The sequence below is a fragment of the Microcebus murinus genome, unplaced genomic scaffold, assembly GCF_040939455.1.
Source record: "Microcebus murinus isolate Inina unplaced genomic scaffold, M.murinus_Inina_mat1.0 scaf014_hap2_Mmur4.0, whole genome shotgun sequence".
NCBI classification, from domain to species: Eukaryota; Metazoa; Chordata; class Mammalia; order Primates; family Cheirogaleidae; genus Microcebus; species Microcebus murinus.
The window spans coordinates 74,748-89,596 of record NW_027438960.1 but is presented as its reverse complement, the minus strand read 5'-3'; the positions used below and the strand labels follow the sequence as shown (position 1 = coordinate 89,596).

At 63.7% G+C, this 14,849-nt stretch overlaps 4 non-coding genes across 4 annotated transcripts; all 4 read right to left on the bottom strand.

The window, feature by feature from the left end:
* Positions 1-589: 589 nt before the first annotated feature.
* LOC142867301 (5S ribosomal RNA) lies at positions 590-708 on the bottom strand. The gene has a single exon (XR_012916933.1). It is a non-coding gene; the product is annotated as a 5S ribosomal RNA (ribosomal RNA).
* Positions 709-4,154: 3,446 nt separating this feature from the next.
* On the bottom strand, positions 4,155-4,273 carry LOC142867300 (5S ribosomal RNA). The gene has a single exon (XR_012916932.1). It is a non-coding gene; the product is annotated as a 5S ribosomal RNA (ribosomal RNA).
* Positions 4,274-7,714: 3,441 nt separating this feature from the next.
* LOC142867299 (5S ribosomal RNA) lies at positions 7,715-7,833 on the bottom strand. The gene has a single exon (XR_012916931.1). It is a non-coding gene; the product is annotated as a 5S ribosomal RNA (ribosomal RNA).
* Positions 7,834-11,280: 3,447 nt separating this feature from the next.
* LOC142867298 (5S ribosomal RNA) lies at positions 11,281-11,399 on the bottom strand. Its single transcript, XR_012916930.1, has one exon. It is a non-coding gene; the product is annotated as a 5S ribosomal RNA (ribosomal RNA).
* Positions 11,400-14,849: the final 3,450 nt, after the last annotated feature.

The window sequence follows — 14,849 nt, the reverse complement described above, 5'->3', positions numbered from 1 at the left end:
TATGAATAAGAACACAGGGGGGAGGGGGGCACGGGCAACACATGTCACCTGAATACTTGTACTCCCATCATCTGCTTGAAAAGAGAGAGAAAAGAAAATGCAATAATAGAGGTAAGAGACACTTTTTAAAAATCATGAATCCGAAGAGAAAAGTAAAAGGAGGCCTGTGGAGCAGGTCTGGGTGTGACTCCGGATCCCCCAACATCAGGTGCCACCACCAAAGATTCCTGCGTGTAGCCCATAGAACCCCAAAAGCAACGGGACGAGTTCTGGTCACATACTCCCTCAAAATGACATCCTGGCCTTCTTCTGGAACTCCCTCCCCTCTCAGACTCTCAAGGTTTCCTCCAGCGTGTCGGTTCCCACAGAGCAGACCTTTGGTCTGAGACCTGACAGTCCAGATGCCACGCATGCTGCCGCGTGGCGGCGGTGTCGCGGCTTGGGACAAGAGGAGGCCCCACGGTGCGGGCTGGGGCGCCAGGCACCGCTGCGGGCGCTGAGGGTTGGGGTCACCCCCACCCCGGGCCGCCGCCGCGCTCCCAGAAAGGGGACAGAACAAGAGGCAAAAAAAAAATAAATAAAAAGCAGCAGCCTGTGGCACCCGGTATTCCCAGGCGGTCTCCCATCCAAGTACTAACCAGGCCCGACCCTGCTTAGCTTCCGAGACCAGACGAGATCGGGGGCGTTCAGGGTGGTGTGGCCCTAGACGGCGGCGGAGGGCGCCCCTGCCCCGCTCAAGAAGCCGAGCCTCTCTGCGCTTTCCCGCCGCCTCCCGCCCCAGGCCCCGCGCCGGGCCGGGCCGGGCCTGTTGAGTTCGCCGGCCGGGTCCCGCGGGCTCCCAGGGACGGGGGTGATGGGCGGGGCGGGGCGGGGCGGGGCGGGGGGCTGTCTCTCTATACACACACACACACACACTCACACTCACTCACACTCACACAAGATGCGCCTCCACGGCTGGACTCGCCAAGGTGGAGCCCTCCCAGCCCCCCTCGTCTCCTCGCCCGGCCTCCTTCACCTACCCGCTGCCCACCCCCAGCGCGTCGCCGCCGCTGACTGCGCACGCGCGCGCGGGTCGCTCGCCCTTTGACCCCAGCCAGGGGCCGCCCTCCCCCACAACCCCTTTCAGCTGCGCCCCCCCCCCCGCCCTGTGGGTGGGCTGCCGCCTATTCCCCCGGGCCAGGGCTGGGGCACAGCCAGTGTATGGGGCGTCTCCCTCTGGGGATGTGTCCCATGGGTGGGGTGGGGTGCCGTGGTTTGTGGGGCGCTGAAGAAATCAGTCCCCTCCATCTCCTTCCTCTGGAAAACGCCCAAGCCCGTGGAGAACTGCGGGCACCGCTTCGTGGGGGCCGGGACCCTCCTCTGTGTCCTCCTGTGGCCCAGTCCAAGGGGCCTGGGCCTGGCCGGGGCTGCATTGGACCCCGACCACCCTGGCGTGTGGACTCGCTAAAAATCGGCCATTAGATATTGGATTCCAGCTTCCTTGAGGTCATTTCACTAATGAGTGCACCGGAAAGAGTTTCCTAATCCATCTGTGAGGGTGGCAACTGAAAGAGAATTTGAAAGCTGACAGAATAGGCGAGGGAAGGCATAGGAGATTTCCACACCCAGCAAGGAAGACTTTCCCGAAATGGAAGAAAGAAAGGAGCAAACAGAGACACCGGTAGCCCGCCCGGAAAAGAGTCTGCCCCTTAGAGAAAGCACCCTGACCAGGTTCACCCGTGGGTGGGTGGCGAGCTAGCGGCATTCAGAAGAGCGAGGCCCGCAGTCTGTGCGGAAGACACCTGCACTCGGGGGTGTGTGGCGGCGCGATTCACAAGCAGCTCCAGATGTTAAGCCAAGGAGAAGCCAGGGAGTTCCCAACGCCCCAGGTGTCCTCAGCCCAGGACTGGGTGCTGTGGGAATGCGAAGCCCGGCTCCTTGTCTCAGAGCGGGGTTCCCAGGAGGATCAGGCTGAAGCTGGGACTTGGCCTCAAAGTGTCCCCTCGCATGGCCACCCCCTTCCCCTTCCTGCTCCTCTACTCCTGGTGCCCCTCCATCCAGGGGCCAGACCTTAAAGAGTCACCGCAAGAGAATCCTGGTCCCAAAGGAGCCTTCTGGGGGACCGGTGCTGAGAGAGGCTGTGGGCATGGCCCGCTGGGGCTCTGCCCGACCCAGGGCTGAGAGGTGCAACCTCCCAGCTCTGGGTCCCTGCAGGAAGTGTTGGCAAGCACGGGGCCAGTCCTCCAAAGGCCCAGGTGCAGGGAGCCCAGGCCAAGCAGCCTGTGGAAGAAGCCACTTGCCGTGCCACCCCGGGAACAGGACTGCAGGCCCCGGCCCTTCCCACCTCCTCCTCCTCCTCCTCCTCCCCCCCGCCCCCCCCCCCCCCCGCGACATGGCACAGGGCTCAGAGACACCTCAGACTCTTGCTACCCAAAGTGCAAAGGGCATCAGTTGCTCCTCCAACCCCCCCCCGCCCAGCAGACCACATTGTCCAGCCAGCCCCCGGGCCTCCCTGGGGTGCCCAGCACAAAAGTGCAGACACCCACCGGACCCTCAATCTCAGCTTTCGGATGTTTTCGCCACTCTAAGGACCCGCAGGCCAGCTGGGCCTTCGGGCAGGACAGAGAGCCCCGGAATCCGACGTGGAGAGCTGCGTGTACGTCCCCATCAGGAGGCGGTCCCCACCTCCGCGGCTCTCCCCTTGCGGGGAGCGGCAGCCCAGCCGCCCAGCCGGCAGCCGCAGGGCCTCAGGGAAGACACCAGGCTGGGCCCCCGCGGCACAGCGGGGGCACGTCCCCCGCACTCACGCGACTTAGGGACGGCTGCTGGAGACTGCTGCGGCCACCCTGCTGCCGGGTTTCTGGAGGGCTTCCTGGAAGCAGCGTCCACACCAAGCCCTTGGAAGGCCCAGGCGACGGAGGAGCCGGTCAGGCAGGGGCCGAGGACGGTGAGAGGCCGGGCGGGAAGGAGCATGTCAGGCAGGGGCAGAGGACGGTGACAGGCCGGGCGGGGAGGAGCCGGTCAGGCGGGGGCCCAGGACAGTGACGGGCCTGGCCGGGGAGGAGTGCGTCAGGCAGGGGCAGAGGAGACGGGCTGGGTAAGGGTTAGGGTGACAGTTAGGGCACAATTCACAATCGCAAAGACGTGGAAGCGACCCGAGTGCCCATCCATCCAGGAGTGCATCAATAAAATGTGGCGCGTGGACACCACGGAGTGCCATTCGGCTGTGAGGAGCAGCGGTGAGAGGGCACCTCTCGTGTTCTCCTGGCCAGAGCTGGAACCCGTTCCAGTAAGCCAGGTATCCCAAGAACGGACACACGAGCACCACGTGAGCGCGCTCACCAGCAAATTGGTACGAACGGATGGACACCTAAGTGGACGGAGAGGAATCACCTTCATCGGGTGGGTGTCGGGCGGGTGGGGGGAGGGGAGGGGCATACACCTCCATTAGGAATGGGGTGGGTGCGCACCCACTGGGGGATGGGCGCACTTGAAGCTCTGACCCGAGGGGGGAGGCTTGGAGAGGGCAACGCACCCGACCCTAACATTGGTACCCCCACAATACGCTGGAGCAACATGAGAGGTATATGAATAAGAACACAGGGGGGAGGGGGGCACGGGCAACACATGTCACCTGAATACTTGTACTCCCATCATCTGCTTGAAAAGAGAGAGAAAAGAAAATGCAATAATAGAGGTAAGAGACACTTTTTAAAAATCATGAATCCGAAGAGAAAAGTAAAAGGAGGCCTGTGGAGCAGGTCTGGGTGTGACTCCGGATCCCCCAACATCAGGTGCCACCACCAAAGATTCCTGCGTGTAGCCCATAGAACCCCAAAAGCAACGGGACGAGTTCTGGTCACATACTCCCTCAAAATGACATCCTGGCCTTCTTCTGGAACTCCCTCCCCTCTCAGACTCTCAAGGTTTCCTCCAGCGTGTCGGTTCCCACAGAGCAGACCTTTGGTCTGAGACCTGACAGTCCAGATGCCACGCATGCTGCCGCGTGGCGGCGGTGTCGCGGCTTGGGACAAGAGGAGGCCCCACGGTGCGGGCTGGGGCGCCAGGCACCGCTGCGGGCGCTGAGGGTTGGGGTCACCCCCACCCCGGGCCGCCGCCGCGCTCCCAGAAAGGGGACAGAACAAGAGGCAAAAAAAAAATAAATAAAAAGCAGCAGCCTGTGGCACCCGGTATTCCCAGGCGGTCTCCCATCCAAGTACTAACCAGGCCCGACCCTGCTTAGCTTCCGAGACCAGACGAGATCGGGGGCGTTCAGGGTGGTGTGGCCCTAGACGGCGGCGGAGGGCGCCCCTGCCCCGCTCAAGAAGCCGAGCCTCTCTGCGCTTTCCCGCCGCCTCCCGCCCCAGGCCCCGCGCCGGGCCGGGCCGGGCCTGTTGAGTTCGCCGGCCGGGTCCCGCGGGCTCCCAGGGACGGGGGTGATGGGCGGGGCGGGGCGGGGCGGGGCGGGGGGCTGTCTCTCTATACACACACACACACACTCACACTCACTCACACTCACACAAGATGCGCCTCCACGGCTGGACTCGCCAAGGTGGAGCCCTCCCAGCCCCCCTCGTCTCCTCGCCCGGCCTCCTTCACCTACCCGCTGCCCACCCCCAGCGCGTCGCCGCCGCTGACTGCGCACGCGCGCGCGGGTCGCTCGCCCTTTGACCCCAGCCAGGGGCCGCCCTCCCCCACAACCCCTTTCAGCTGCGCCCCCCCCCCCGCCCTGTGGGTGGGCTGCCGCCTATTCCCCCGGGCCAGGGCTGGGGCACAGCCAGTGTATGGGGCGTCTCCCTCTGGGGATGTGTCCCATGGGTGGGGTGGGGTGCCGTGGTTTGTGGGGCGCTGAAGAAATCAGTCCCCTCCATCTCCTTCCTCTGGAAAACGCCCAAGCCCGTGGAGAACTGCGGGCACCGCTTCGTGGGGGCCGGGACCCTCCTCTGTGTCCTCCTGTGGCCCAGTCCAAGGGGCCTGGGCCTGGCCGGGGCTGCATTGGACCCCGACCACCCTGGCGTGTGGACTCGCTAAAAATCGGCCATTAGATATTGGATTCCAGCTTCCTTGAGGTCATTTCACTAATGAGTGCACCGGAAAGAGTTTCCTAATCCATCTGTGAGGGTGGCAACTGAAAGAGAATTTGAAAGCTGACAGAATAGGCGAGGGAAGGCATAGGAGATTTCCACACCCAGCAAGGAAGACTTTCCCGAAATGGAAGAAAGAAAGGAGCAAACAGAGACACCGGTAGCCCGCCCGGAAAAGAGTCTGCCCCTTAGAGAAAGCACCCTGACCAGGTTCACCCGTGGGTGGGTGGCGAGCTAGCGGCATTCAGAAGAGCGAGGCCCGCAGTCTGTGCGGAAGACACCTGCACTCGGGGGTGTGTGGCGGCGCGATTCACAAGCAGCTCCAGATGTTAAGCCAAGGAGAAGCCAGGGAGTTCCCAACGCCCCAGGTGTCCTCAGCCCAGGACTGGGTGCTGTGGGAATGCGAAGCCCGGCTCCTTGTCTCAGAGCGGGGTTCCCAGGAGGATCAGGCTGAAGCTGGGACTTGGCCTCAAAGTGTCCCCTCGCATGGCCACCCCCTTCCCCTTCCTGCTCCTCTACTCCTGGTGCCCCTCCATCCAGGGGCCAGACCTTAAAGAGTCACCGCAAGAGAATCCTGGTCCCAAAGGAGCCTTCTGGGGGACCGGTGCTGAGAGAGGCTGTGGGCATGGCCCGCTGGGGCTCTGCCCGACCCAGGGCTGAGAGGTGCAACCTCCCAGCTCTGGGTCCCTGCAGGAAGTGTTGGCAAGCACGGGGCCAGTCCTCCAAAGGCCCAGGTGCAGGGAGCCCAGGCCAAGCAGCCTGTGGAAGAAGCCACTTGCCGTGCCACCCCGGGAACAGGACTGCAGGCCCCGGCCCTTCCCACCTCCTCCTCCTCCTCCTCCTCGCCCCCGGCCCCCCCCCCCCCCCCCCGCGACATGGCACAGGGCTCAGAGACACCTCAGACTCTTGCTACCCAAAGTGCAAAGGGCATCAGTTGCTCCTCCAACCCCCCCCCCGCCCAGCAGACCACATTGTCCAGCCAGCCCCCGGGCCTCCCTGGGGTGCCCAGCACAAAAGTGCAGACACCCACCGGACCCTCAATCTCAGCTTTCGGATGTTTTCGCCACTCTAAGGACCCGCAGGCCAGCTGGGCCTTCGGGCAGGACAGAGAGCCCCGGAATCCGACGTGGAGAGCTGCGTGTACGTCCCCATCAGGAGGCGGTCCCCACCTCCGCGGCTCTCCCCTTGCGGGGAGCGGCAGCCCAGCCGGCAGCCGCAGGGCCTCAGGGAAGACACCAGGCTGGGCCCCCGCGGCACAGCGGGGGCACGTCCCCCGCACTCACGCGACTTAGGGACGGCTGCTGGAGACTGCTGCGGCCACCCTGCTGCCGGGTTTCTGGAGGGCTTCCTGGAAGCAGCGTCCACACCAAGCCCTTGGAAGGCCCAGGTGACGGAGGAGCCGGTCAGGCAGGGGCCGAGGACGGTGAGAGGCCGGGCGGGAAGGAGCATGTCAGGCAGGGGCAGAGGACGGTGACAGGCCGGGCGGGGAGGAGCCGGTCAGGCGGGGGCCCAGGACAGTGACGGGCCTGGCCGGGGAGGAGTGCGTCAGGCAGGGGCAGAGGAGACGGGCTGGGTAAGGGTTAGGGTGACAGTTAGGGCACAATTCACAATCGCAAAGACGTGGAAGCGACCCGAGTGCCCATCCATCCAGGAGTGCATCAATAAAATGTGGCGCGTGGACACCACGGAGTGCCATTCGGCTGTGAGGAGCAGCGGTGAGAGGGCACCTCTCGTGTTCTCCTGGCCAGAGCTGGAACCCGTTCCAGTAAGCCAGGTATCCCAAGAACGGACACACGAGCACCACGTGAGCGCGCTCACCAGCAAATTGGTACGAACGGATGGACACCTAAGTGGACGGAGAGGAATCACCTTCATCGGGTGGGTGTCGGGCGGGTGGGGGGAGGGGAGGGGCATACACCTCCATTAGGAATGGGGTGGGTGCGCACCCACTGGGGGATGGGCGCACTTGAAGCTCTGACCCGAGGGGGGAGGCTTGGAGAGGGCAACGCACCCGACCCCAACATTGGTACCCCCACAATACGCTGGAGCAACATGAGAGGTATATGAATAAGAACACAGGGGGGAGGGGGGCACGGGCAACACATGTCACCTGAATACTTGTACTCCCATCATCTGCTTGAAAAGAGAGAGAAAAGAAAATGCAATAATAGAGGTAAGAGACACTTTTTAAAAATCATGAATCCGAAGAGAAAAGTAAAAGGAGGCCTGTGGAGCAGGTCTGGGTGTGACTCCGGATCCCCCAACATCAGGTGCCACCACCAAAGATTCCTGCGTGTAGCCCATAGAACCCCAAAAGCAACGGGACGAGTTCTGGTCACATACTCCCTCAAAATGACATCCTGGCCTTCTTCTGGAACTCCCTCCCCTCTCAGACTCTCAAGGTTTCCTCCAGCGTGTCGGTTCCCACAGAGCAGACCTTTGGTCTGAGACCTGACAGTCCAGATGCCACGCATGCTGCCGCGTGGCGGCGGTGTCGCGGCTTGGGACAAGAGGAGGCCCCACGGTGCGGGCTGGGGCGCCAGGCACCGCTGCGGGCGCTGAGGGTTGGGGTCACCCCCACCCCGGGCCGCCGCCGCGCTCCCAGAAAGGGGACAGAACAAGAGGCAAAAAAAAAATAAATAAAAAGCAGCAGCCTGTGGCACCCGGTATTCCCAGGCGGTCTCCCATCCAAGTACTAACCAGGCCCGACCCTGCTTAGCTTCCGAGACCAGACGAGATCGGGGGCGTTCAGGGTGGTGTGGCCCTAGACGGCGGCGGAGGGCGCCCCTGCCCCGCTCAAGAAGCCGAGCCTCTCTGCGCTTTCCCGCCGCCTCCCGCCCCAGGCCCCGCGCCGGGCCGGGCCGGGCCTGTTGAGTTCGCCGGCCGGGTCCCGCGGGCTCCCAGGGACGGGGGTGATGGGCGGGGCGGGGCGGGGCGGGGCGGGGGGCTGTCTCTCTATACACACACACACACACACTCACACTCACTCACACTCACACAAGATGCGCCTCCACGGCTGGACTCGCCAAGGTGGAGCCCTCCCAGCCCCCCTCGTCTCCTCGCCCGGCCTCCTTCACCTACCCGCTGCCCACCCCCAGCGCGTCGCCGCCGCTGACTGCGCACGCGCGCGCGGGTCGCTCGCCCTTTGACCCCAGCCAGGGGCCGCCCTCCCCCACAACCCCTTTCAGCTGCGCCCCCCCCCCCGCCCTGTGGGTGGGCTGCCGCCTATTCCCCCGGGCCAGGGCTGGGGCACAGCCAGTGTATGGGGCGTCTCCCTCTGGGGATGTGTCCCATGGGTGGGGTGGGGTGCCGTGGTTTGTGGGGCGCTGAAGAAATCAGTCCCCTCCATCTCCTTCCTCTGGAAAACGCCCAAGCCCGTGGAGAACTGCGGGCACCGCTTCGTGGGGGCCGGGACCCTCCTCTGTGTCCTCCTGTGGCCCAGTCCAAGGGGCCTGGGCCTGGCCGGGGCTGCATTGGACCCCGACCACCCTGGCGTGTGGACTCGCTAAAAATCGGCCATTAGATATTGGATTCCAGCTTCCTTGAGGTCATTTCACTAATGAGTGCACCGGAAAGAGTTTCCTAATCCATCTGTGAGGGTGGCAACTGAAAGAGAATTTGAAAGCTGACAGAATAGGCGAGGGAAGGCATAGGAGATTTCCACACCCAGCAAGGAAGACTTTCCCGAAATGGAAGAAAGAAAGGAGCAAACAGAGACACCGGTAGCCCGCCCGGAAAAGAGTCTGCCCCTTAGAGAAAGCACCCTGACCAGGTTCACCCGTGGGTGGGTGGCGAGCTAGCGGCATTCAGAAGAGCGAGGCCCGCAGTCTGTGCGGAAGACACCTGCACTCGGGGGTGTGTGGCGGCGCGATTCACAAGCAGCTCCAGATGTTAAGCCAAGGAGAAGCCAGGGAGTTCCCAACGCCCCAGGTGTCCTCAGCCCAGGACTGGGTGCTGTGGGAATGCGAAGCCCGGCTCCTTGTCTCAGAGCGGGGTTCCCAGGAGGATCAGGCTGAAGCTGGGACTTGGCCTCAAAGTGTCCCCTCGCATGGCCACCCCCTTCCCCTTCCTGCTCCTCTACTCCTGGTGCCCCTCCATCCAGGGGCCAGACCTTAAAGAGTCACCGCAAGAGAATCCTGGTCCCAAAGGAGCCTTCTGGGGGACCGGTGCTGAGAGAGGCTGTGGGCATGGCCCGCTGGGGCTCTGCCCGACCCAGGGCTGAGAGGTGCAACCTCCCAGCTCTGGGTCCCTGCAGGAAGTGTTGGCAAGCACGGGGCCAGTCCTCCAAAGGCCCAGGTGCAGGGAGCCCAGGCCAAGCAGCCTGTGGAAGAAGCCACTTGCCGTGCCACCCCGGGAACAGGACTGCAGGCCCCGGCCCTTCCCACCTCCTCCTCCTCCTCCTCCTCCCCCCCGCCCCCCCCCCCCCCCCGCGACATGGCACAGGGCTCAGAGACACCTCAGACTCTTGCTACCCAAAGTGCAAAGGGCATCAGTTGCTCCTCCAACCCCCCCCCGCCCAGCAGACCACATTGTCCAGCCAGCCCCCGGGCCTCCCTGGGGTGCCCAGCACAAAAGTGCAGACACCCACCGGACCCTCAATCTCAGCTTTCGGATGTTTTCGCCACTCTAAGGACCCGCAGGCCAGCTGGGCCTTCGGGCAGGACAGAGAGCCCCGGAATCCGACGTGGAGAGCTGCGTGTACGTCCCCATCAGGAGGCGGTCCCCACCTCCGCGGCTCTCCCCTTGCGGGGAGCGGCAGCCCAGCCGCCCAGCCGGCAGCCGCAGGGCCTCAGGGAAGACACCAGGCTGGGCCCCCGCGGCACAGCGGGGGCACGTCCCCCGCACTCACGCGACTTAGGGACGGCTGCTGGAGACTGCTGCGGCCACCCTGCTGCCGGGTTTCTGGAGGGCTTCCTGGAAGCAGCGTCCACACCAAGCCCTTGGAAGGCCCAGGTGACGGAGGAGCCGGTCAGGCAGGGGCCGAGGACGGTGAGAGGCCGGGCGGGAAGGAGCATGTCAGGCAGGGGCAGAGGACGGTGACAGGCCGGGCGGGGAGGAGCCGGTCAGGCGGGGGCCCAGGACAGTGACGGGCCTGGCCGGGGAGGAGTGCGTCAGGCAGGGGCAGAGGAGACGGGCTGGGTAAGGGTTAGGGTGACAGTTAGGGCACAATTCACAATCGCAAAGACGTGGAAGCGACCCGAGTGCCCATCCATCCAGGAGTGCATCAATAAAATGTGGCGCGTGGACACCACGGAGTGCCATTCGGCTGTGAGGAGCAGCGGTGAGAGGGCACCTCTCGTGTTCTCCTGGCCAGAGCTGGAACCCGTTCCAGTAAGCCAGGTATCCCAAGAACGGACACACGAGCACCACGTGAGCGCGCTCACCAGCAAATTGGTACGAACGGATGGACACCTAAGTGGACGGAGAGGAATCACCTTCATCGGGTGGGTGTCGGGCGGGTGGGGGGAGGGGAGGGGCATACACCTCCATTAGGAATGGGGTGGGTGCGCACCCACTGGGGGATGGGCGCACTTGAAGCTCTGACCCGAGGGGGGAGGCTTGGAGAGGGCAACGCACCCGACCCCAACATTGGTACCCCCACAATACGCTGGAGCAACATGAGAGGTATATGAATAAGAACACAGGGGGGAGGGGGGCACGGGCAACACATGTCACCTGAATACTTGTACTCCCATCATCTGCTTGAAAAGAGAGAGAAAAGAAAATGCAATAATAGAGGTAAGAGACACTTTTTAAAAATCATGAATCCGAAGAGAAAAGTAAAAGGAGGCCTGTGGAGCAGGTCTGGGTGTGACTCCGGATCCCCCAACATCAGGTGCCACCACCAAAGATTCCTGCGTGTAGCCCATAGAACCCCAAAAGCAACGGGACGAGTTCTGGTCACATACTCCCTCAAAATGACATCCTGGCCTTCTTCTGGAACTCCCTCCCCTCTCAGACTCTCAAGGTTTCCTCCAGCGTGTCGGTTCCCACAGAGCAGACCTTTGGTCTGAGACCTGACAGTCCAGATGCCACGCATGCTGCCGCGTGGCGGCGGTGTCGCGGCTTGGGACAAGAGGAGGCCCCACGGTGCGGGCTGGGGCGCCAGGCACCGCTGCGGGCGCTGAGGGTTGGGGTCACCCCCACCCCGGGCCGCCGCCGCGCTCCCAGAAAGGGGACAGAACAAGAGGCAAAAAAAAAATAAATAAAAAGCAGCAGCCTGTGGCACCCGGTATTCCCAGGCGGTCTCCCATCCAAGTACTAACCAGGCCCGACCCTGCTTAGCTTCCGAGACCAGACGAGATCGGGGGCGTTCAGGGTGGTGTGGCCCTAGACGGCGGCGGAGGGCGCCCCTGCCCCGCTCAAGAAGCCGAGCCTCTCTGCGCTTTCCCGCCGCCTCCCGCCCCAGGCCCCGCGCCGGGCCGGGCCGGGCCTGTTGAGTTCGCCGGCCGGGTCCCGCGGGCTCCCAGGGACGGGGGTGATGGGCGGGGCGGGGCGGGGCGGGGCGGGGGGCTGTCTCTCTATACACACACACACACACACTCACACTCACTCACACTCACACAAGATGCGCCTCCACGGCTGGACTCGCCAAGGTGGAGCCCTCCCAGCCCCCCTCGTCTCCTCGCCCGGCCTCCTTCACCTACCCGCTGCCCACCCCCAGCGCGTCGCCGCCGCTGACTGCGCACGCGCGCGCGGGTCGCTCGCCCTTTGACCCCAGCCAGGGGCCGCCCTCCCCCACAACCCCTTTCAGCTGCGCCCCCCCCCCCGCCCTGTGGGTGGGCTGCCGCCTATTCCCCCGGGCCAGGGCTGGGGCACAGCCAGTGTATGGGGCGTCTCCCTCTGGGGATGTGTCCCATGGGTGGGGTGGGGTGCCGTGGTTTGTGGGGCGCTGAAGAAATCAGTCCCCTCCATCTCCTTCCTCTGGAAAACGCCCAAGCCCGTGGAGAACTGCGGGCACCGCTTCGTGGGGGCCGGGACCCTCCTCTGTGTCCTCCTGTGGCCCAGTCCAAGGGGCCTGGGCCTGGCCGGGGCTGCATTGGACCCCGACCACCCTGGCGTGTGGACTCGCTAAAAATCGGCCATTAGATATTGGATTCCAGCTTCCTTGAGGTCATTTCACTAATGAGTGCACCGGAAAGAGTTTCCTAATCCATCTGTGAGGGTGGCAACTGAAAGAGAATTTGAAAGCTGACAGAATAGGCGAGGGAAGGCATAGGAGATTTCCACACCCAGCAAGGAAGACTTTCCCGAAATGGAAGAAAGAAAGGAGCAAACAGAGACACCGGTAGCCCGCCCGGAAAAGAGTCTGCCCCTTAGAGAAAGCACCCTGACCAGGTTCACCCGTGGGTGGGTGGCGAGCTAGCGGCATTCAGAAGAGCGAGGCCCGCAGTCTGTGCGGAAGACACCTGCACTCGGGGGTGTGTGGCGGCGCGATTCACAAGCAGCTCCAGATGTTAAGCCAAGGAGAAGCCAGGGAGTTCCCAACGCCCCAGGTGTCCTCAGCCCAGGACTGGGTGCTGTGGGAATGCGAAGCCCGGCTCCTTGTCTCAGAGCGGGGTTCCCAGGAGGATCAGGCTGAAGCTGGGACTTGGCCTCAAAGTGTCCCCTCGCATGGCCACCCCCTTCCCCTTCCTGCTCCTCTACTCCTGGTGCCCCTCCATCCAGGGGCCAGACCTTAAAGAGTCACCGCAAGAGAATCCTGGTCCCAAAGGAGCCTTCTGGGGGACCGGTGCTGAGAGAGGCTGTGGGCATGGCCCGCTGGGGCTCTGCCCGACCCAGGGCTGAGAGGTGCAACCTCCCAGCTCTGGGTCCCTGCAGGAAGTGTTGGCAAGCACGGGGCCAGTCCTCCAAAGGCCCAGGTGCAGGGAGCCCAGGCCAAGCAGCCTGTGGAAGAAGCCACTTGCCGTGCCACCCCGGGAACAGGACTGCAGGCCCCGGCCCTTCCCACCTCCTCCTCCTCCTCCTCCTCCCCCCCGCCCCCCCCCCCCCCCCCCCGCGACATGGCACAGGGCTCAGAGACACCTCAGACTCTTGCTACCCAAAGTGCAAAGGGCATCAGTTGCTCCTCCAACCCCCCCCCGCCCAGCAGACCACATTGTCCAGCCAGCCCCCGGGCCTCCCTGGGGTGCCCAGCACAAAAGTGCAGACACCCACCGGACCCTCAATCTCAGCTTTCGGATGTTTTCGCCACTCTAAGGACCCGCAGGCCAGCTGGGCCTTCGGGCAGGACAGAGAGCCCCGGAATCCGACGTGGAGAGCTGCGTGTACGTCCCCATCAGGAGGCGGTCCCCACCTCCGCGGCTCTCCCCTTGCGGGGAGCGGCAGCCCAGCCGCCCAGCCGGCAGCCGCAGGGCCTCAGGGAAGACACCAGGCTGGGCCCCCGCGGCACAGCGGGGGCACGTCCCCCGCACTCACGCGACTTAGGGACGGCTGCTGGAGACTGCTGCGGCCACCCTGCTGCCGGGTTTCTGGAGGGCTTCCTGGAAGCAGCGTCCACACCAAGCCCTTGGAAGGCCCAGGCGACGGAGGAGCCGGTCAGGCAGGGGCCGAGGACGGTGAGAGGCCGGGCGGGAAGGAGCATGTCAGGCAGGGGCAGAGGACGGTGACAGGCCGGGCGGGGAGGAGCCGGTCAGGCGGGGGCCCAGGACAGTGACGGGCCTGGCCGGGGAGGAGTGCGTCAGGCAGGGGCAGAGGAGACGGGCTGGGTAAGGGTTAGGGTGACAGTTAGGGCACAATTCACAATCGCAAAGACGTGGAAGCGACCCGAGTGCCCATCCATCCAGGAGTGCATCAATAAAATGTGGCGCGTGGACACCACGGAGTGCCATTCGGCTGTGAGGAGCAGCGGTGAGAGGGCACCTCTCGTGTTCTCCTGGCCAGAGCTGGAACCCGTTCCAGTAAGCCAGGTATCCCAAGAACGGACACACGAGCACCACGTGAGCGCGCTCACCAGCAAATTGGTACGAACGGATGGACACCTAAGTGGACGGAGAGGAATCACCTTCATCGGGTGGGTGTCGGGCGGGTGGGGGGAGGGGAGGGGCATACACCTCCATTAGGAATGGGGTGGGTGCGCACCCACTGGGGGATGGGCGCACTTGAAGCTCTGACCCGAGGGGGGAGGCTTGGAGAGGGCAACGCACCCGACCCTAACATTGGTACCCCCACAATACGCTGGAGCAACATGAGAGGTATATGAATAAGAACACAGGGGGGAGGGGGGCACGGGCAACACATGTCACCTGAATACTTGTACTCCCATCATCTGCTTGAAAAGAGAGAGAAAAGAAAATGCAATAATAGAGGTAAGAGACACTTTTTAAAAATCATGAATCCGAAGAGAAAAGTAAAAGGAGGCCTGTGGAGCAGGTCTGGGTGTGACTCCGGATCCCCCAACATCAGGTGCCACCACCAAAGATTCCTGCGTGTAGCCCATAGAACCCCAAAAGCAACGGGACGAGTTCTGGTCACATACTCCCTCAAAATGACATCCTGGCCTTCTTCTGGAACTCCCTCCCCTCTCAGACTCTCAAGGTTTCCTCCAGCGTGTCGGTTCCCACAGAGCAGACCTTTGGTCTGAGACCTGACAGTCCAGATGCCACGCATGCTGCCGCGTGGCGGCGGTGTCGCGGCTTGGGACAAGAGGAGGCCCCACGGTGCGGGCTGGGGCGCCAGGCACCGCTGCGGGCGCTGAGGGTTGGGGTCACCCCCACCCCGGGCCGCCGCCGCGCTCCCAGAAAGGGGACAGAACAAGAGGCAAAAAAAAAATAAATAAAAAGCAGC